Source organism: Salvelinus alpinus, chromosome 25, assembly GCF_045679555.1.
Source record: "Salvelinus alpinus chromosome 25, SLU_Salpinus.1, whole genome shotgun sequence".
NCBI classification, from domain to species: Eukaryota; Metazoa; Chordata; class Actinopteri; order Salmoniformes; family Salmonidae; genus Salvelinus; species Salvelinus alpinus.
The window spans coordinates 25738335-25760126 of NC_092110.1; the positions used below are offsets into that span (position 1 = coordinate 25738335).

General features: G+C 44.4%; 1 protein-coding gene across 1 annotated transcript in view; it reads left to right on the plus strand.

The window, feature by feature from the left end:
* The first annotated feature begins 500 nt into the window (after positions 1 to 500).
* Positions 501 to 21792, plus strand: part of LOC139553730 (rho guanine nucleotide exchange factor TIAM2-like) — a 106544-nt gene continuing 85252 nt past the window's right edge. Inside the window, exon 1 of the mRNA XM_071366335.1 lies at positions 501 to 745. The gene's annotated coding sequence lies outside the window, so the exon portion shown is untranslated. The remainder of the gene's footprint in view (positions 746 to 21792) is intronic.

A 21792-nucleotide genomic window follows, 5' to 3' on the forward strand; every position in this document is an offset into this window, starting at 1 on the left:
ATTACAGTATTAGTGACTGTGAGGGGGAGGCAAACATATAGTGTGTGTTTGTTGGCAGTCATGCAGCTCACAGAGGAACACAAGGCCAGATAATGTTTATGAACATGGAAGACCAGGAAGACCTGTCCCTCTGGTAGTGTTATCTGGCAAGCATTTACTACAGTGGTCCGTTTACCTGCATCACAGCCACATACAATGTCTGCTTATCTATCTTCTTTGTAATTTGTGGTGAACAAAACGTGTCTGTTTCCGTTTTTTTGGTGTGCTTATCTGTTGATCACACATTTTTATGTGACAGACAAGACACAACTGTAAAAATGATATGGGAAAATATGTTCACCTGTGTACAGCAGGCGGCACTCTGCTGGATTCTGCTTGGGGTCCATTACTAGACAACTAAAGTTGTTTTAGTTTTAAAAAAGAGCACCATGAATCAAAGTAGAGATGCATGTTTTTCCATGAAATGTTGCGTTTGGTCCATGACTTCGCCTAGTAGTCTAGTTTAGTGTCCGTCAGCTAGAGGCGTGGTTAAATCCCTACACATTGTCTGGGAGGAGTTCAGTATTTTGGCGTCGCGCTGGTGGTGCGACCTAGAAAACACTTGGAAAGCGTGGGATCACCGTGGGACAGCGCTGGTGTTAAAAGCCAAATTACGTACAAAACTACGTGTAGCTGATGTTTATGAGTTCACGAAAAATACGGCACACTATACAACGAACGTCTTCTCTTACACTATTGTAAACTGGTAAGTTGATCAACGAACTTTAAAAAATATATACGATTATCGTAAAAGGAGAAGAGTCTTCTTTCATATCGTCCACAGTGAAGACAATAGTCTAATATTTGGTTGAATTGATTTTTTTTGTTGCATTATCCCATGAATATTGGAAAATTATTCCATGAACTTTTATGGAAACCAAAGTACTCAGTGCTTATAATTGTGCGCATTATTACAACTTGCAGCTGTGCCCAAACAATAAAACTTTATCATTATTTGTCCGTCATTGTAAATAAGAATTTGTTCTTAACTGACTTGACTAGTTAAATAAAGGTTAAATAAAATGTAAATTTGCTAGAGGCTAACCGCTCACCAAGTGAACCTGAATGTGACTATTTAAAGTTTTGTGGTGATCTCTCTCACAAGAATGCATAGATGCGTCTGCCTACTTTACATTATTTCCAACAATCTGTGCTGCAAGAGTCCTTCCTTAGTGTACTTTCCACCACTACCACAATTCCATTCTCTTTGCCCTCTTGTCATTTGATCCAAACATTTAATCACTGGTGATTTGTATCTTTTATTTGCTCTCTTTCCATTCATAATTTGGCCTGTGTGGTTTAGAAAGCGCAATTTTAGTCACTTCAGGGTCTATACCAAATTATTCATAGAAGACATTTTTTAAACATTTCCTATGATGAACTTAAATCTGCTGAAAGCTTGTCATATTTTGCTGTAGGCCTTCAAAACGTTAAAATGCCACATGAGGAGCCCAGAGTCAGTCCTAACTACATTTAAACTGCATTGAACCAACAATTTCACATAGGGCCCGGAAACGTCTTGGGCCCACTGACTGCATGTGTGGGTATGGATGTGGGTAGGCAGACCTCAGGAGGTTGGTGGCACCTTAATTAGGGAGGACGGGCTCATGGTAATGGCTGGGGCAGAGTTAGTGGAATGGTATCAAGTACATGGTTTCTATTGTTTACAGGTGTTTGATGCCATTATATTTGTGCCGTTCCAGCCATTATTATGAGCCGTCTTCCCCTCAGCAGCCTCCACTGATGCAGAGCCACTGCGGCCCCTCATGATGAGTTAGTGTTTTTTTGTGGCCCCCACCCCCATCAAAGTTGCCCATACCTGCCCCAGGTAATAGATCATTAGAAATGCATTAACCTGTGACCATGAAAGGCCTGGGGATGTTCAATATGTAACTGACATCAGTCTGAGAGCGTCTTCATTGTTTCCTTCTCTGCTGATTTATGGGGAGAGAAATGTGCCCAGCGATGCCCGTAAATGTCCGGGGGCCGGCCTGCTCCTTCCCCCGTGTTGTGTGTGTGTGGGGTGATTTACCCTCTGTCTTTTTTGTTGGGGAAGTGGGGTGGTGGTTATCACCGTGTGGAAGAGCTCTGGGGCCACAGAGGCAACAAAAGGGACCCTGGAGTGCAGGGCTGGCCAGAGCAAACACACCCAGGAGAGGAAGCAGGGACCTGAGGAAGGGCCAGGCATGCCTTTTACATTTACATTTACATTTAAGTCATTTAGCAGACGCTCTTATCCAGAGCGACTTACAAGTTGGTGCATTCACCTTATGATGTCCAGTGGAGCAACCACTTTACAATAGTGCATCTAACTCTAAGGGGGGGTGGGGGGGGTTAGAAGGATTACTTTATCCTATCCTAGGTATTCCTTAAAGAGGTGGGGTTTCAGGTGTCTCCGGAAGGTGGTGATTGATTCCGCTGACCTGGCGTCGTGGGGGAGTTTGTTCCACCATTGGGGTGCCAGAGCAGCGAACAGTTTTGACTGGGCTGAGCGGGAGCTGTACTTCCTCAGAGGTAGGGAGGCGAGCAGGCCAGAGGTGGATGAACGCAGTGCCCTTGTTTGGGTGTAGGGCCTGATCAGAGCCTGAAGGTACGGAGGTGCCGTTCCCCTCACAGCTCCGTAGGCAAGCACCATGGTCTTGTAGCGGATGCGAGCTTCAACTGGAAGCCAGTGGAGAGAGCGGAGGAGCGGGGTGACGTGAGAGAACTTGGGAAGGTTGAACACCAGACGGGCTGCGGCGTTCTGGATGAGTTGTAGGGGTTTAATCGCACAGGCAGGGAGCCCAGCCAACAGCGAGTTGCAGTAATCCAGACGGGAGATGACAAGTGCCTGGATTAGGACTTGCGCCGCTTCCTGTGTGAGGCAGGGTCGTACTCTGCGAATGTTGTAGAGCATGAACCTACAGGAACGGGTCACCGCCTTGATGTTGGTTGAGAACGACAGGGTGTTGTCCAGGATCACGCCAAGGTTCTTAGCGCTCTGGGAGGAGGACACAATGGAGTTGTCAAGCGTGATGGCAAGATCATGGAACGGGCAGTCCTTCCCCGGGAGGAAGAGCAGCTCCGTCTTGCCGAGGTTCAGCTTGAGGTGGTGATCCATCATCCACACTGATATGTCTGCCAGACATGCAGAGATGCGATTCGCCACCTGGTTATCAGAAGGGGGAAAGGAGAAGATTAATTGTGTGTCGTCTGCATAGCAATGATAGGAGAGACCATGTGAGGATATGACAGAGCCAAGTGACTTGGTGTATAGCGAGAATAGGAGAGGGCCTAGAACAGAGCCCTGGGGGACACCAGTGGTGAGAGCACGTGGTGCGGAGACAGATTCTCGCCACGCCACCTGGTAGGAGCGACCTGTCAGGTAGGACGCAATCCAAGCGTGGGCCGCGCCGGAGATGCCCAACTCGGAGAGGGTGGAGAGGAGGATCTGATGGTTCACAGTATCAAAGGCAGCCGATAGGTCTAGAAGGATGAGAGCAGAGGAGAGAGAGTTAGCTTTAGCAGTGCGGAGCGCCTCCGTGACACAGAGAAGAGCAGTCTCAGTTGAATGACTAGTCTTGAAACCTGACTGATTTGGATCAAGAAGGTCATTCTGAGAGAGATAGCAGGAGAGCTGGCCAAGGACGGCACGTTCAAGAGTTTTGGAGAGAAAAGAAAGAAGGGATACTGGTCTGTAGTTGTTGACATCAGAGGGATCGAGTGTAGGTTTTTTCAGAAGGGGTGCAACTCTCGCTCTCTTGAAGGCGGAAGGGACGTAGCCAGCGGTCAAGGATGAGTTGATGAGCGAGGTGAGGTAGGGGAGAAGGTCTCCGGAAATGGTCTGGAGAAGAGAGGAGGGGATAGGGTCAAGCGGGCAGGTTGTTGGGCGGCCGGCCGTCACAAGACGCAAGACACAAGACACATTGGCACAGAGGGCTCTCTGTCATGGCAACCCATCACCCTATTGTCTGTTTGACTGTCACACACCCTCAGTGCTACACTCTGCTGCGGCCTAGAGAAGGCTTTTCATTAAACCAGGCTAATGCTTTACTGGGAGACTCTGCTTATTACTGGTGTGTGTCTGTTTGAAGTCTCCTATGGAGTTATTGTCGTCTTTGGTATGCCATGGTAGATTTCTGACCTGGCTGGCACTACACATTTGCTCATCAAGTTTGCGCCCTCACTCACACAAAGATGCATTTAAGTAAACTACAAAAAGGACCCCAATGCTTATTTAAAAGTTGTAAAACTTGCATTAATGTCTGTCCATGGAACATTGTCCAGAAATGAACATGTGTGCTGTTGACTGTTATCCAATAATGTTTGTTGGTGGTTGTTTATTTGAAGGGGACAGGCTCTCTCAGTGGTTTAAATCTCAGCAGACGGCCCTACTCTACTCCCTTCCTGATGTTCTTTACACAGCACATGCTCATGGACATAATTGTTGTTATCGTCATGAGAGCCAGCTCCTTCAGAGGGCAATAACAAAACATAGGGTTAGAGACATGATCCGTATGCCTGGGTCTTTCTGTGACCACAAGGAAGACTACATTTTATACTTACAGCCCAAAAGGGTCTACAGTCAGAATTGATATGGACAGTTCCATGCTTTATTTCAATGGAAACATAGCAAACCATATGATTGTGTTATTTTCTTTCTCCTGATGTGACCTTTCAAGAATGGGATTTGTTCCCCTCTCAGCTGGCCCCACCATTAGCTGTCAGAGTTGTTTACCAGTGACAAAGGACTAAAGGGATGTTGTAATGTTACTCTCACTGGGTGGCACATATGGTCTCGAGAGGCATCTGCAGCTCATCACTCAAGTGAGTGTTGACACACTATGAAACAATAAAATATATATTTTTAAATGTACTGATAGAAAAGGAATTTCCTAATACGTAGTGTGTTCATTTGTATAATGTGTTAAAGCTGAACCTATTTGGCTAAAGTGAAAGTACCTATGGACTTCAATCTTTTCAATAGTTAGTGCTTTAGGCCTATGTCAAGCTGGACATCTTGACGTATGGTTCTCCTCCCCAGAAGCCCCTTGGAAGGCAGTGTGCTGCGACTGCCCGTCGTTAATTCTGAAGTGCTATCAACTCTCAGAGAAACACAAATGTTTCATGTCTTCTCTCGGCTCATTTTTCTCCATATAAGGGCGTCTGGCTGTGACTTATCAGGCGTTGGTAATATCTGTGCTTATTGTCACATTCCACACGGCAGGAGAAGGTCTTTTTACTGTCTGTAGGTAGAGGCACTGTTAGGGGAAATACATCATCTCTCTCTCTCTCTGCTGTACATCCCAATCCTTACACATTGGAAAATTCGGTCCAATGCAGCCATTTTTTATTTTCAATATCAAATATCAAATAATTTTCTGGGAGACAATTAAGTACTTTACTGTGATTTGTTTTCAATTAAAAGGGTCCAAAGGTGTTTCAGCTTTCTCAAGCAAGATTTTGTCATGGCCAGACACAGGAAATTCATGTTTTTGACTGCACTGGGTGCTTTATTTTCATCTGTGCTGTTTTGACTGTTTTTCCCCTACTGATCTGCTCTTGTTGATCAACTTAAGACTATTTGAAATGTCACAAGATTGGACTAATGCACTCCCCAATGTCCCAATGCTGTCAAAAATTTGATTTTTTCCCCCCGTGTTTTTATATATATTTCCACTCTATGAAGTTTGAATAATATTGTGAAAATTATGAAAATGCCTTTTTTCTGTAAGAGCCGTTTGCAATGGCCACTTGACATTTCGGCTTGTTTTGGTGGGATGGAGTTTTGGCCTGCCTGGAGACATCAAATTAGTTAATATACCATTAAGAATTAGAGTTCCAAACTTCTCTGCCAATAACGGCTAGTTTTCAAGTTTCCCTCACCACTCAGACCACTGCCATACAGTTCTAGAAAAATTATTGCTTGAGAAATTGGTATTTGCTAAGAAGCTATTTTTGTTTCTTTTTTGACAATATTTTTTATTGAAAACAATCACAGAAAGGTACTTAATTGTTACCTGAAATTATTTGATATTGAGATAAAAATGGCTGCATTGAACCTTTTTTAATTTAGTCAGCTACCATGGAAAATAATAATGTCATATGGTGCAGTTTTTTCCCCCTGTGGCTGAAGTTAAATTTGGCATTTGAGGCAATGGGAGAAGTGTGGCTTGTGTGCACGTGGGCTGGGCAGCAGCAGTGTCTGGAGTAGAGCTATAAAAAGCAGGTGAGCTCAGGCTGGTGTCGACAGTGTCCTGACGGGGACAGTCAGGTCACCAGGCTGCCATACCAGATGACTGGCATGACCACCACTTCCTGTCCCGTGGGCTACCTCCCATTACAGGAACAACAAACCATAGTTTGACATTGGTTCACTCACAGGGGTGGGTGTACGGACCCAGATTAAGCCTACTCATGGACTGAAAAGCCCTTTCATATCAATGGAGAGTCTCCATTGGGTCATTCCATGTAATTTCAGCAAGCCCTGACACTCACCATCTCCGATTCTTCTGAAATTGTTTCTATAGTTAGAAATTGATAAGATTAGCCTTCCTGAAACATTATTTTGTTGAAATGTAATTTGATCTCTGAGAAAATAAGACAATTGATTGCACCCAAATTGACTCTTAATTTATAGGATTCACATAATTTTCAACAATATAGTAGCCAACTTCCAATTAAGACCAAACTTCTTCCTACCATAGAGTAAGCCATGAGGAATCCAATAAAATGGTCAAAAGACACACACGGACCCCCCAACACCATTCCCATCCCAACAACCAGTATACAGTATCACTTCTATATTTCTGACAAGTAAGCTGCAGCTTGGACTATTGCTTATACATCCTTTGTAATGTATTTCCTGAGAATCTGGTGATGTATTTTCCCCCCTGTTTAGAGAAATTAGTAAATGAAGTTGCAATGCATTATTTACCATTATTTACCATGAATTAGTGTGAAAGTACCACCCACTAGATGCCACTGTTCATGCTACTGCCACAACACCCTTTAATCCATTTTGCTGGTCTATTGTGTTTATTAAATGGATCACAACATTTTGTTTGCAACTTTGGGTAGAAAACCAATAGCTTTTGCCCATTATGAAAATACATTATGTGGTAAATTGTGTGGTCAAGACAGTCCTCCATGAAAGCAATTCAGTTTGACCTTCTCTTAGGAATGCTTCAACCCAACTCCTTGAAAAGTCAAAAAAATTATAGCTCTCTGAGAGGGCAATCCACATGGTGCAATTTTCATATGAAGACTTTTCCTACAGCCCAGAACTAGTGACTGAAATGCCGCTCTGACGTGTATATATATTCTTAATCCATTCCTTGATTTACGTGTATTTTGGGTATATGTTGTGAAACTGTTAGATATTACTGCACTGTCAGAGTTAGAAGCACAAGCATTTCGCTACACTCGCAATAACATCTGCTAAACATGTGTATGTGACCAATAAAATGTGATTTGATTTAAGTTGTTGTGACAACTCTAATAATACAATTGTAAACCATTGCATTGTAGTCATATGTTTTTTAAATAAAATGATTAGAAAACACCTGTATGTGATTAGTGACATTTACCATTAAACCGAACCCATTACCATTATGCAACAGTGAACAGTGTGTTGGGACTTTTACCATTCAAGACAATAAGAAAACATAACATAACATTGAAACCATTAGAACTGCTGTAGCCTAATGGTTTGCTTGTTCCCCAGGAATGGTCTAACTAATCCATACTTTTTTTTAAAGGGGGAAAAACAGGGCTGTTTCCTGGGCAAAAATTAAGCCTAAGAGAAGGACAAACTGAATGGCTTTCATGGAGGACTGGCTTAAATTATGAGGATGACGGCACAATTTATTTAGATAACAAGCAAAAGTTATTAGTTTTCTACCCAAAGTTGCAAAGAAAATGTTGTGATCCGTTTAATAAACAGGAGACCAGCAAAGTGGATAAAAGTAGCAGGAACAATGGCATCTAGTGGGTGAAATGGGGTACTTTCCCACTAATTTATGGTAAATAATGCAAGAGACTTCAATGGCTACTTTATCTGAATGGGGAAGAAACATAACCATATTCACAGGGAATACATTAAAAAGGATGACGAAGCAATACTCCAAGCAGCAGCTCCATACTGCTTGTCAGACATAAAGAGCTTATACTGTATACTGGTTGTTTGGGTGGGATTGGTGTGGGGGGGTCTGTGGTAGAGGTCTTCACCTGTGGTAGAAGTCTTCTGTTCTGAAATGGAGCTGAGGCTTTCCCACCCAGACCCAATTTTTTTTTAAATATAGAGACCTGTTACAAATGGATCCGAGGACAACTAGACCCCTTCCATATAGACCTGGTCGGATCCAGACCTGATCTGAGTGAGGGAAGCAGCAGAAAAGTAATTTTTTAACCTACTTTATTAACTGGAGCTGATAAAGCGCAAGTGGGAGAGACTCAGTTCTAGTAGGCGGGGGAAGGGCCGCACTGGGAGCAAGTGACACAGGGAGTAGGGAGGGAGAGACGGCAACCAACCAAGCCAACTCGCACTATAGTAGACCAATAGGTTATTTATCATCAAATATGTTTACGTAGTACCTGACTTAACTGCATCAAACCGGGAGACGCTAACATTAGCTAGCTAGGCTAATTGAGGCTCCAGTGCATGCGCCTTCTCATCCTAAAGTTACATCTCCATTCAGAATATTAAGTAGCAGCCTATCTGTTGTCACCTGATCCTTTCCTTAACATTTTAATTCTGTAATTTTAATTCCATATGCCATTGATTAGATATCTCCTAACTTTTGCCACGCACGGCGGCTCTATGAATTTAGCCTATTGCTGCTTTTATGACTTATGATTGGCCAACAACAACAAGCTTACACGCTTCACTCATGAAAAGCAAGAGCAGCGGCATGAATGATACAATTTCTCTCTCCCTCTACTGCAGCAGTTGCTTCCGATCTATACTGGTCTTTCCAGACAAGTCTGTTAAAATTATACATACCCGAGACCCATGACAATGTCACGGGTCTGGGTCAGACCTGATATGATTATCTAGAGTTCTGGATCCTGACCTGCTCGGCTCCCGGATCGGGTCTCGTGCACCAAAAAGTAGCAATCTGTCCCAGTATTTGATCCTTTACTAAACAAACATAAGTGTTGGTTGGTGGGACTGGTGTTCAGCTGAACAGATGGAAGCCCATGGTCTATTCATGTTCAGGCTGACACTAAACGGCTATAAATTGAAGCCTTTGAGGAGATTAATGTGTTGGTTCAAATTGAATTGTGTTTCTTGCGGGTCACGTTTCAAGGTTCATCCATGTGGTTTGTTTGGGAAAATTAAGATTAAATGAAGGTGAGCATGTAAGCGATGTGCCAAATAAGCTCGCAGATTGAGATTTATCATGCAGAAGATGGAAGATTACGGAGAGAGAGAGAGTGTTCTGTCATGGAGTGGAGATTTACTCTGTGTGTGTGATGCACTAAAAGCAGGACTAGAGCTCATCAAAACTCAGGTAGATCATCGCTAAATACAATGCCAAGGCTGTAGACTGCAGCTATTAATTGGCAGCTAATGTAACTACAGTGCAATATATGTGAAATAAGGTGTCATTTATCAGTCTGGTAAAAGCCCCATATCCAGCCTCAGCAGCAGGACTTGAGGATGATATAGGCCTACAAGCTGCAGTTATGGCTGAGCCCCTACATGGGCAGCTCCCATGGTAACAATGGAATAGGGGTATTGTACTTCAGGGATCGACCAACCAGGATGCAACACATCTGTAATGTTATGACAGCCTGAGGGCTACAGGTAACAGCCACAGGGGTGCCTTGTGTTCCTCTTCCTGTATCAATGCTCATCCTGTCAGCACACTCATCTCTCAGGGGATCCAGGGGTGCAATGAGGAGCATAAACACTAACCAAGGAGCATGCATCTACAGTTGAAGTCGGAAGTTTAAATACACGTATGTTGGAGTGATTAAAACTCGTTTTTCAACCACTCCACAAATTTCTTGTTAACAAACTATAGTTTTGGCAAGTCAGTTAGGACATCTACTTTGTGCATGACACAAGTAATTTTTCCAACAATTGTTTCCAGACAGATTATTTAACTTATTTCGCTGTATCACAATTCCACTGGGTCAGAAGTTTGCATACACTAAGTTAACTGTGCTTTTAAACAACTTGGAAAATTCCAGAAAATTATGTCATGGCTTTAGAAGCTTCTGATAGGCTAATTGACATTATTTCAGTCAATTGGAGGTGTAGCTGTGGATGAATTTCAAGGCCTACCTTCAAACTCAGTGCTTCTTTGCTTGACATCATGGGGAAATCAAAAGAAATCAGCCAAGACCTCAGAAAGAAAATTGTAGACTTCCACAAGTCTGGTTCATCCTTGGGAGCAATTTCCTAATGCTTGAAGGTACCACATTCATCTGTACAAACAATAGTACGCAAGTATAAACACCATGGGACCACGCAGCGTCATACCGCTCAGGATCTCCTAGAGATCAACGTACTTTGGTGCAAAAAGTGCAAATCAGTCCCAGAACAACAGCAAAGGACCATGTGAAGATGCTGGAGGAAACGGGTACAAAAGTTTCTATATCCACAGTAAAACAAGTCCTATATCCACATAACCTGAAAGGCCGCTCAGCAAGGAAGAAGCCACTGTTCCAAAACCGCCATGAAAAAGCCAGACTACGGTTTGCAACTGCACATGGGGACAAAGATCGTAATTTTTTTGAGAAATGTCCTCTGGTCTGATGAAACAAAATAGAACTGTTTAGCCATAATGACAATAGTTATGTTTGGAGGAAAAAGGAGGAGGCCTGCAAGCTGAAGAACAATATCCCAACCGTGAAGCACGGGGATGGCAGCATCATGTTGTGGGAGTGCTTTGCTGCAGGAGGGACTGGTTCACTTCACAAAATAGTTGGCATCATGAGGTAGGAAAATTATGTGGATATATTGAAGCAACATCTCAAGACATCAGTCAGGAAGTTAAAGCTTGGTCGCAAATGAGTCTTCCAAATGGACAATGACCCCAAGCATACTTCCAAAGTTGTGGCAAAATGGCTTAAGGACAACAAAGTCAAGGTATTGGAGTGGCCATCACAGAGCCCTGACCTCAATCCTATAGAACATTTGTGGGCAGAACTGAAAAAGCGTGTGTGAGCAAGGAGGCCTACAAATTGTTACTTCCGGCGCCGAAAAGAGATGGCCGCCTCGCTTCGCGTTCCTTGGAAAATATGCAGTATTTTGTTTTTTTATGTGTTATTTCTTACATCGGTACCCCAGGTAATCTTAGGTTTCATTACATACAGTCGGGAGGAACTACTGAATATACGATTAACGTCAACTCATCATCGTTCCTACCAGGAATATGACTTTCCCGAAACGGATCCAGTGTTTTGCCTTCCACCCAATACAATGGATCTGATCCCAGCCGGCGACCCTGTGCGACGCCGTAAAAGGGGCAAACGAGGCGGTCTCGTGGTCAGGCTTCGGAGACGGGCACATCGCGCTCCACTCCCTAGCATACTACTCGCCAATGTCCAGTCTCTTGACAATAAGGTTGATGAAATCCGAGCACGGGTAGCATTCCAGAGAGACATCAGGGATTGCAACGTGCTCTGCTTCACGGAAACATGGCTAACTCAAGAGACGCTAACGGAGTCGGTGCAGCCAGCTGGTTTCTTCATGCATCGCGCCGACAGAAACAAACATCTTTCTGGTAAGAAGAGGGGCGGGGGGGTATGCCTTATGATTAACGAGACGTGGTGTGATCATCATAACAACACACAGGAACTCAAGTCATTCTGTTCACCTGATCTAGAACTCCTCACAATCAAATGTCGACCGCATTATCTACCAAGGGAATTCTCTTCAATCATAATCACAGCCGTATATATTCCCCCCCAAGCAGACACATCGATGGCCCTGAACGAACTTTATCTGACTCTTTGTAAACTGGAAACCACACACCCTGAGGCTGCATTCATCGTAGCTGGGGATTTTAACAAGGCTAATCTAAAAACAAAACTCCCTAAATTCTATCAGCATATCGATTGTGCTACCAGGGCTGGAAAAACCCTAGATCATTGTTATACTAATTTCCGCGACGCATATAAGGCCCTCCCCCGCCCCCCTTTCGGAAAAGCTGACCACGACTCCATTTTGTTGATTCCAGCCTACAAACAGAAACTAAAACAACAAGCTCCCGCGCTCAGGTCTGTTCAACGCTGGTCCGACCAATCTGAATCCACGCTTCAAGACTGCTTCGATCACGCGGATTGGAATATGTTCCGCATTGCGTCCAACAACAATATTGACGAATATGCTGATTCGGTGAGCGAGTTCATTAGGAAGTGCATTGACGATGTCGTACCCACAGCAACGATTAAAACATTCCCAAACCAGAAACCGTGGATTGACGGCAGCATTCGCGTGAAACTGAAAGCGCGAACCACTGCTTTTAACCAGGGCAAGGTGACCGGAAGCATGACCGAATACAAACAGTGTAGCTATTCTCTCCGCAAGGCAATCAAACAGGCTAAGTCCCAGTACAGAGACAAAATCGAGTCGCAATTCAACAGCTCAGACACGAGGTATGTGGCAGGGTCTACAGTCAATCACGGATTACAAAAAGAAAACCAGCCCCGTCGCGGACCAGGATGTCTTGCTCCCAGACAGGCTAAACAACTTTTTTGCCCGCTTTGAGGACAATACAGTGCCACTGACACGGCCCCCTACCAAAACCTGCGGGCTCTCCTTCACTGCAGCCGAGGTGAGTAAAACATTTAAACGTGTTAACCCTCGCAAGGCTGCAGGCCCAGACGGCATTCCCAGCCGCGTCCTCAGAGCATGCGCAGACCAGCTGGCTGGTGTGTTTACGGACATATTCAATCAATCCTTATCCCAGTCTGCTGTTCCCACATGCTTCAAGAGGGCCACCATTGTTCCTGTTCCCAAGAAAGCTAAGGTAACTGAGCTAAACGACTACCGCCCCGTAGCACTCACTTCCGTCATCATGAAGTGCTTTGAGAGACTAGTCAAGGACCATATCACCTCCACCCTACCGGACACCCTAGACCCACTCCAATTTGCTTACCGACCCAATAGGTCCACAGACGACGCAATCGCAACCACACTGCACACTGCCCTAACCCATCTGAACAAGAGGAATACCCATGTGAGAATGCTGTTCATCGATTACAGCTCAGCATTTAACACCATAGTACCCTCCAAACTCGTCATCAAGCTCGAGACCCTGGGTCTCGACCCCGCCCTGTGCAACTGGGTCCTGGACTTCCTGACGGGCCGCCCCCAGGTGGTGAGGGTAGGTAACAACATCTCCACCCCGCTGATCCTCAACACTGGGGCCCCACAAGGGTGCGTTCTGAGCCCTCTCCTGTACTCCCTGTTCACCCACGACTGCGTGGCCATGCACGCCTCCAACTCAATCATCAAGTTTGCGGATGACACTACAGTGGTAGGCTTGATTACCAACAACGACGAGACGGCCTACAGGGAGGAGGTGAGGGCCCTCGGAGTGTGGTGTCAGGAAAATAACCTCACACTCAACGTCAACAAAACAAAGGAGATGATTGTGGACTTCAGGAAACAGCAGAGGGAGCACCCCCCTATCCACATCGACGGGTCAGTAGTGGAGAAGGTGGAAAGTTTTAAGTTCCTCGGTGTACACATCACGGACAAACTGAATTGGTCCACCCACACAGACAGCGTTGTGAAGAAGGCGCAGCAGCGCCTCTTCAACCTCAGGAGGCTGAAGAAATTCGGCTTGTCACCAAAAGCACTCACAAACTTCTACAGATGCACAATCGAGAGCATCCTGTCGGGCTGTATCACCGCCTGGTACGGCAACTGCTCCGCCCACAACCGTAAGGCTCTCCAGAGGGTAGTGAGGTCTGCAGAACGCACCACCGGGGGCAAACTACCTGCCCTCCAGGACACCTACACCACCCGATGTCACAGGAAGGCCATAAAGATCATCAAGGACAACAACCACCCAAGCCACTGCCTGTTCACCCCGCTATCATCCAGAAGGCGAGGTCAGTACAGGTGCATCAAAGCAGGGACCGAGAGACTGAAAAACAGCTTCTATCTCAAGGCCATCAGACTGTTAAACAGCCACCACTAACATTTAGCGGCCGCTGCCAACATACTGACTCAACTCCAGCCACTTTAAAAATGGGAATTGATGGAAATTATGTAAAAATGTACCACTAGCCACTTTAAACAATGCCACTTAATATAATGTTTACATACCCTACATTACCCATCTCATATGTATATACTGTACTCTATATCATCTACTGCATCTTGCCATCTTTATGTAATACATGTACCACTAGCCACTTTAAACTATGCCACTTTATGTTTACATACCCTACAGTACTCATCTCATATGTATATACCGTACTCTATACCATCTACTGCATCTTGCCATGCCGTTCTGTACCACCACTCATTCATATATCTTTATGTACATATTCTTTATCCCTTTACACTTGTGTGTGTGTATAAGGTAGTAGTTGTGGAATTGTTAGGTTAGATTACTTGTTGGTTATTACTGCATTGTCGGAACTAGAAGCACAAGCATTTCGCTACACTCGCATTAACATCTGCTAACCATGTGTATGTGACTAATAAAATTTGATTTGATTTGATTTGAACTTGACTCAGTTACACCAGCTCTGTCAGGGGGAATGGGCCAAAATTCACCCAACTTATTGTGGGAAGCTTGGAAGGTTACCCAAAATGTCTGACTCAAGTTAAACAATTTAAAGGCAATGCTACCAAATACTAATTGAGTTTACATAAACTTCTGACCCACTGGGAATGTGATGAAAGAAATAAAAGCTGAATGAAATAATTCTCTCTACTATTATTCTGACATTTCACATTCTTAAAATAAAGTGGTGATCCTAACTGACCTAAAACAGGGAATTTTTACTAGGATTAAATGTCAGGAATTGTGAAAAACTGAGTTTAAATGTCTTTGGCTAAGGTGTTTGTAAACTTCCGACTTCAACTGTACCTATCAGTGCCAGGTGCACATGTGTACTTGTCTTTGTTTGTGTGTTTAGATGTGAATGTGACTGCATGTGTGTGTGTCAGGGATATGTACAAATGCGACCACTAGTCCAGACGGGTTGAGAAAAGTCAGTGGTAGTTGCCATAGTGCAGCCTGTCTCTGTGACATAAACTACTTCACCAGCCAAGCGCAACAATTGTAATTGTGATTGATATAGCCCAACCCTCCACTAGCCATCAGGCCTCAGTGACCGTCTACCTCTATTGGAAGAGTAAATACAGCACAGCTGGGACGCTATTGGCTGAAGTGCTCCATTAGGCACCATGTGTTGTCCAGTATTGTTCTCTGTGATGGATGCAGTTCAGGGTGCACTTCTCCTCCCACCTGCTCATCAGTGGGGCTTCAATGCCTCATCTCCAACAACTCACCCTACCTTCTCTCTACCATCAGGGCTACGAGCAGGCGCTACCTCCTAGTAACAAAACAGACCACAGTAAAATGTCACGTGTAGGGCTGCTGTTGTGGGTTAATGATAAGCCTTTATTTTGTTTTGTCAGTCACCTACCATGCAGAACAGCCTACAGAGTCTCCAGCTCAATGGTTCTATTTTTCTGGGAGATGTGAAGTGCTGTGGAGACTGACTGACTGACTGAGAGCTTGGCTGCAGCAGCACTCATGTGGATTGTGAGATGCATTTTCAGCCTCATTAACGCTGCTCTCTCTCTCACTCAAATTAGGAGCCTAGTTTGATGCAGGAGTGAGAAACTCTTTTTTCCCCCTCAGCTTCAGGCTTTGTCATGTTGGTTCAGTCATTTGGAGTCAGACCAATGTAAACAGTGAAGGCCTTGATTGCTCTAGGTCACCAGGAACCCTGGCATCCAAACCCTGAATGAGCTCGATTAGATTTTTATGAAATAGCAAAATGTTTCCAAGTCATGATCCCTGGAGAGATGTCATCTTTAAGGCTGCTTTGGCGCGAAGGCCTCAGCTGCTGTAGGAGAACCTGTTGAGCATTGGAGGACCTTCGGGTAAAATTACTGCATAAATGGCTAGTTTACTTTGCTTTGGCTTACAAACACAAAAACATACTGTTAGAAATGTCGAGACATTAATGGGAAACAGAAGCTATTTCCATCTCTGTATCTATTTCCATCTCTGTATTCCTCTGGAACCCTAGGATAAGGGAAGGGGTCATGTGGCGGCCAGTAAAAAAGAAAAAGTGTGTTTGTATGGGTGTGTTTGTCTGTGCCCTCCGGATATCAGAGGAGACCAGTTCTGTTTCTCACCACAGTCCAACAGTGTTTCTCTTCTACTCACGGTTCACCCAGTAGGGTGTTTAACTACTCTGCTATCGGATTATGATAGAGACATGAAGTTTGGACCATTGGTTTTATTAGAGGAGAATCTACACAATTAACATAATTTTACCCATTGGTCAAAAGATGCGTTTTTGATTGGACACTCTACACCCAGGCCAGAACACTCCATTAAGGCTGGCCTTTTCTAGAATCGTTACATAAGAACAATTTACTCTGAACCACTGGTCCCTGGACAGCAGGACATGGCTGTCTGGTTCTCCATACATCCATACCACCCTGACTGTCCCAGTCTCGGCTAGGTTTATTTTATCAACAGTGATCGGTGTGGAGGGAAAACATTCAGTTCATTCCTCTCCAGGAATAAATGGGTCTGTAACAGCTGAGCTAGGAGAAGGTGTTCTGGATAAGTGGAGTCAGATTTTCTCCTTGATTACTTTGAGTGCTATTGTGTGACACAGAATATATTTCAGTCTGCACCCTGCAGTGCACACAGTTCACCTGCTGATATTGTATTCTGCTTCATTTCAGCTCCCAGAGGAATTGTTCTCATGCAATTAATGGCTCTCAATGGTTTGTGTTTCAGATAAAGAGTTGGGAAGGGTGCTACCTTTTTAAACAGATCAACTGGGTAAATATTATCATTGGCAGGTGCCCCTCCTGTTGGTGTCCAGTAGCAGTGGAGGACTGTGCTGAGCCTTGGTGTTAGGCTTACTGCACTCTCTCTGGGTTCGGGAACAAAACGGATGTTTCCGGTTTTTGGGATACAGTATTTTCAACCTAACTTCCGTTTCCCCTTGAAAAACAGATGTGGGAACTCCTCTCAAGCGTCTTTTTAGCTTAGACCTACTCTGATCATGACTGACCCAGCCATTGGTGCAATATTCATGAATCTCATACCCCTAAATGAGGTCATCACAGACAGCCAAGCACTTCCATTCTAAATGCCATATTTAAAAGAAATGTGTCGTCTAGCCAGAGATGGTTCACTGCTGTGCCACTGTTTAAGGAGTGACGGCTCCACTTTGTGCCAGTTCCTTTAGATATAAAGCCTGTGATTTATCTCTGAAGCTTTACCTCCATAAATGAACACTGCATGGGAGTACAGTAAAGATGGAAAACAACCACTGTTGAGGAGACAGAGTGAACACTAACAGTAAGTAACTGGTGCATGTATGGTGTATAGTTGGACAGTACGGTATATCCCAGGCTATTCCTGTCTGTCGACATTCAGCTGTCATTTGATACGCTGGCTCCTAATCTGCTGCTGCACAATCCTAATGTTAAAGGTATGAGAGCTAAGAGGCAGCCTTCTTTAGAGACTCTGCCCAGCCACTGTCCCTTTTTAAGAGCAGAATGCTCGCCTCTCTCTCAGAACCTTGCAGTTGGAATTGTCCATACATTTGTGATGTAATGTCCCCCTCTCTGCCCCGGCCTGACACTCTGCTCCCCCTTAGGATTAGTGACCACGGGTCATTTCTCTCACCCCCCACTGTCTCTCGTGGTTTGGTCCTCACTCAACAGGCCCTTTGTTGGCAGCTCCAGATGGGCCAGTCTGGAAGGGTGAAAAAATGTGCGAGGGCACGGTGCCTTCAGTTTAGACTGTCTCTCTTGGGGAAAGGAAGGACTGAGTCACAGGCGAAGGGAAAAAAAATCATATCCTGTGTACAATGAAACAACTGCTTGCCATTGGAGAAGTGTGTGACTGAGTGTGTTTTTTTTTTATATAGAGAGATACCCTCTCTTCCGAAGTGGTATAGAGATGAATGTTTGAGCACATGTTATGTGGCACTGCTTTTTAACTGCATTCCACCCAACTGAATAGTAGGAACTCTGTGTATAAACCTGTGACCTCCCATAAACGTCTCCTATGTAGATGGAACGGCTGTCACAGCCATATTTTAATTTAATTTTACCTTTATTTAACTAGGCAAGTCAGTTAAGAACAAATTCTTATTTTCAAATCCCCGAGCTGACAAGGTAAAAATCTGTTGTTCTGCCCCTGAACAAGGCAGTTAGCCCACTGTTCACTGAACAACAAGGCAGTTAGCCCACTGTTCACTGAACAACAAGGCAGTTAGCCCACTGTTCACTGAACAACAAGGCAGTTAGCCCACTGTTCACTGAACAACAAGGCAGTTAGCCCACTGTTCACTGAACAACAAGGCAGTTAGCCCACTGTTCACTGAACAACAAGGCAGTTAGCCCACTGTTCACTGAACAACAAGGCAGTTAGCCCACTGTTCACTGAACAACAAGGCAGTTAGCCCACTGTTCACTGAACAACAAGGCAGTTAGCCCACTGTTCACTGAACAACAAGGCTGCCTTGTTCAGGGACAGAACAACAGATTTTTACCTTGTCAGCTCTGGGATTTGATCTTGCAACCTTTCGGTTACTAGTCCAACGCTCTAACCACTAGGCTACCTGCTGCCCCATATGACTGTGGTTGATGTCTCCTCTATCCTCCACTTCTCAATGGAAACCCCATTGCCAACTACAGTCATTATCTATCTTCCTGAGTTCTTTCCTTTTGTGATTCTTTGTGTTTCATACCCTCAGCACTTGTCATCTTTTACCAATAAAGTTTCCTCCACTGCAGTGCAATCCAGATGTGTTTGTGAATGAAAAGTAGAATGTTTACCAGTGAAGCCTTCATCTTATCTTCACACTGTCCTGCATGTGACTCAACGACTCCTGTGAAAAATGATTCATTCACAGTTTTATGATTAATGGAGCATACCCTCTCTGACTCAAACGCCTGATGTCACTCAGTCAGCCAATTGGAACAACTGTGTCTGGGAGAGAAGACGCATGATTGTCTTACAGTACTAGGTGTAGCAAGTCTTCATTTAAGTGAATATAGCTAAGCCCAGGCAGTAATGTGTTGTCAATGGCTTGTTTCTGTCAATCTTAGCTTGAGCTTCAGTAGTCTATATAATGCAGAGTTAGCACAGCTTTTAAATGGCAGTTTTCCCCAGTTATCTGACATCCAATGCTTATTTCTGCTGAGTCTTATTATGATATAATGATTCCATTAGGTATTATTTTTGTCCCTCTTAGTCATTCTGAAACCAACCTTAGCCTGGCTGTTTGTTTCCAGTAGGATAAGGTTGGGCAGGTCAGAGCTGGGCAGAGCTGGGCTGGGTTGGGCAGTACAAGGCTGAGCTGGGCTGGGTTGGGCAGTACAAGGCTGGGCTGGGCAAGACACTGAGGGAAAGCAGCAGGCTTTCTGGTTAGCAGCTCGTGTGGAGAGATCAGCCTCGCTGAAAACTTGTGGTTCTTTTTTATACTAATAATGATATTTTACAGTAAATAGGTTCATATCCATGTCTATTTACCGATAATAACAGTGCAGTGAAAAGCCAGGAACTGCGGTTTCCTTACAGTGTAGCCTCAGTCCAAAGCAAACGTTATAGATTACTGCTGTTATTACTTTCTCTCTGGTTTGTCTGTTCTACTGCCTTCATTCCCCTGCTCTCTCTCTCTCTCTCTCTCTCTCTCTCTCTCTCTCTCTCTCTCTCTCTCTCTCTCTCTCTCTCTCTCTCTCTCCCTCTCTCTCTCTCTCTCTCTCTCTCTCTCTCTCTCTCTCTCTCTCTCTCTCTCTCTCTCTCTCTCTCTCTCTCTCTCTCTCTCTCTCTCTCTCTCTCTCTCTCTCTCTCTCTCTCTCTCTCTCTCTCTCTCTCTCTCTCTCTCTCTCTCTCTCTCTCTCTCTCTCTCTCTCTCTCTCTCTCTCTCTCTCTCTCTCTCTCTCTCTCTCTCTCTCTCTCTCTCTCTCTCTCTCTCTCTCTCTCTCTCTCTCTCTCTCTCTCTCTCAATTTCATTTACATGTAAGGGGCTTTATTTGCCTGGGAAACATGTTTACATTGCCAAAGCAAGTGAAATAGATAAATAATAAATATGTAGTAAATTTAACACTCACAAAAGAATAAAGACTTCAAATGTCATTATGTCTATATACATTGTTGTAATGATGTGCAAATAGTTAAAGTACAAAAGGGAAAATAAATGTTGCTGCTGTGATTGCACACTGTGGTGTTTCACCCAATACATATGGGAGTTTATCGAAATTGGATTTGTTTTCGAATTCTTTGTGGGTCTGTGTAATCTGAGGAAAATATGTGTCTAATATGGTCATACATTTGGCAGGAGGTGAGGAAGTGCAGCATAGTTTCCACCTCATTTTGTGGGCAGTGTCTCTCTATCAGTGTATTACCTTCATCTAATGGAGGTCTGATGGTTTGATGAGAGAGAAGGTTCTTAATGGAGGACCTTCTGGTCTTGGTTAATAGAAGCCATGTTAATACCCTCAGAGTATTACACACCAGATGGCTAGGTCTGACATGGCGACGAGAAAGTCCATGAGAGTTATTCTTCGTAAGTGGGGGGGTTTAATGTCAGAGACCTGCCTGTTTCTGCTAATTATGCTATCCTATAGCGCCACAGGCTTCTCACAGCTAATCCCACTGGGTTTTACAAGAGTATTTTAACAAGCTTCCATACTCTACTCTCCCCCTCCCTGCCATGTGTCTGGCGGGTTAGCTTTGCCATAACTGTGCTTACATATTTATAACACACGCACACTACTTTTCTACGCTACAATTTCACAGTAAGCGCTCACTCACTCAACATGCCTTGCATCAGACGACCACACATTTATCAACACGGAGAAACTCATAAATGCATTCATTCTTTACTTTAGATATTGCAGGCATACCACAGTATGTCTGTCTGTCCAGGATAACTGGCAGAGTTGGACTGTGCAACTGTTGTGTCTGATTGACAGTCTGTATGCTTTTCTAGTGATGTCAAATGTCCTTATTTCCTGTGCTTTCCTGTCATTTTCCAACTTGGTGGCAAAGCTTTTTCTCCTCTCCGGAGTCAGTCTAAGACTGGATGACAGAACACGCTATAGGCTAGTCTAAAGGCATACAACCTGGAGGTAGAGAGGGGGTCTCTCACACACACACACCACCAGTGAGGAGCCAAACAGAATGTGTTTTGTATCATCAGGGCATTTGCCTGAGGGGGTTAAATAGCCCTCTCTATTTTCCCTAAGCCCCCCCCCCCCCCCCCCCCAGATTTAAGGAATGAAGGCACGGAATAAATACTCTGCTTGTGTTCTCATAAAGGATCATTTTGACCCCTGTGACCTTCACTGGCTGAAGCATCTGCCTGTCCATTACAGCCTGCTCTACAGGACCACAGGCCAGGCCCTCTCCATGCTGCATCTGCGAGCGCACAGTAATACCATAACCCAATTCCTAATATCTATAAATTGGTATTTATGACTGGCCGATATTTTATTTTGCTGTCCTCTAAATGCTCCATTGTGCCGTAGTATTCAACCCCTGTGTGAAATTGGTGTGTTTTCTTGTCAGAGTCCTTGCATGACTG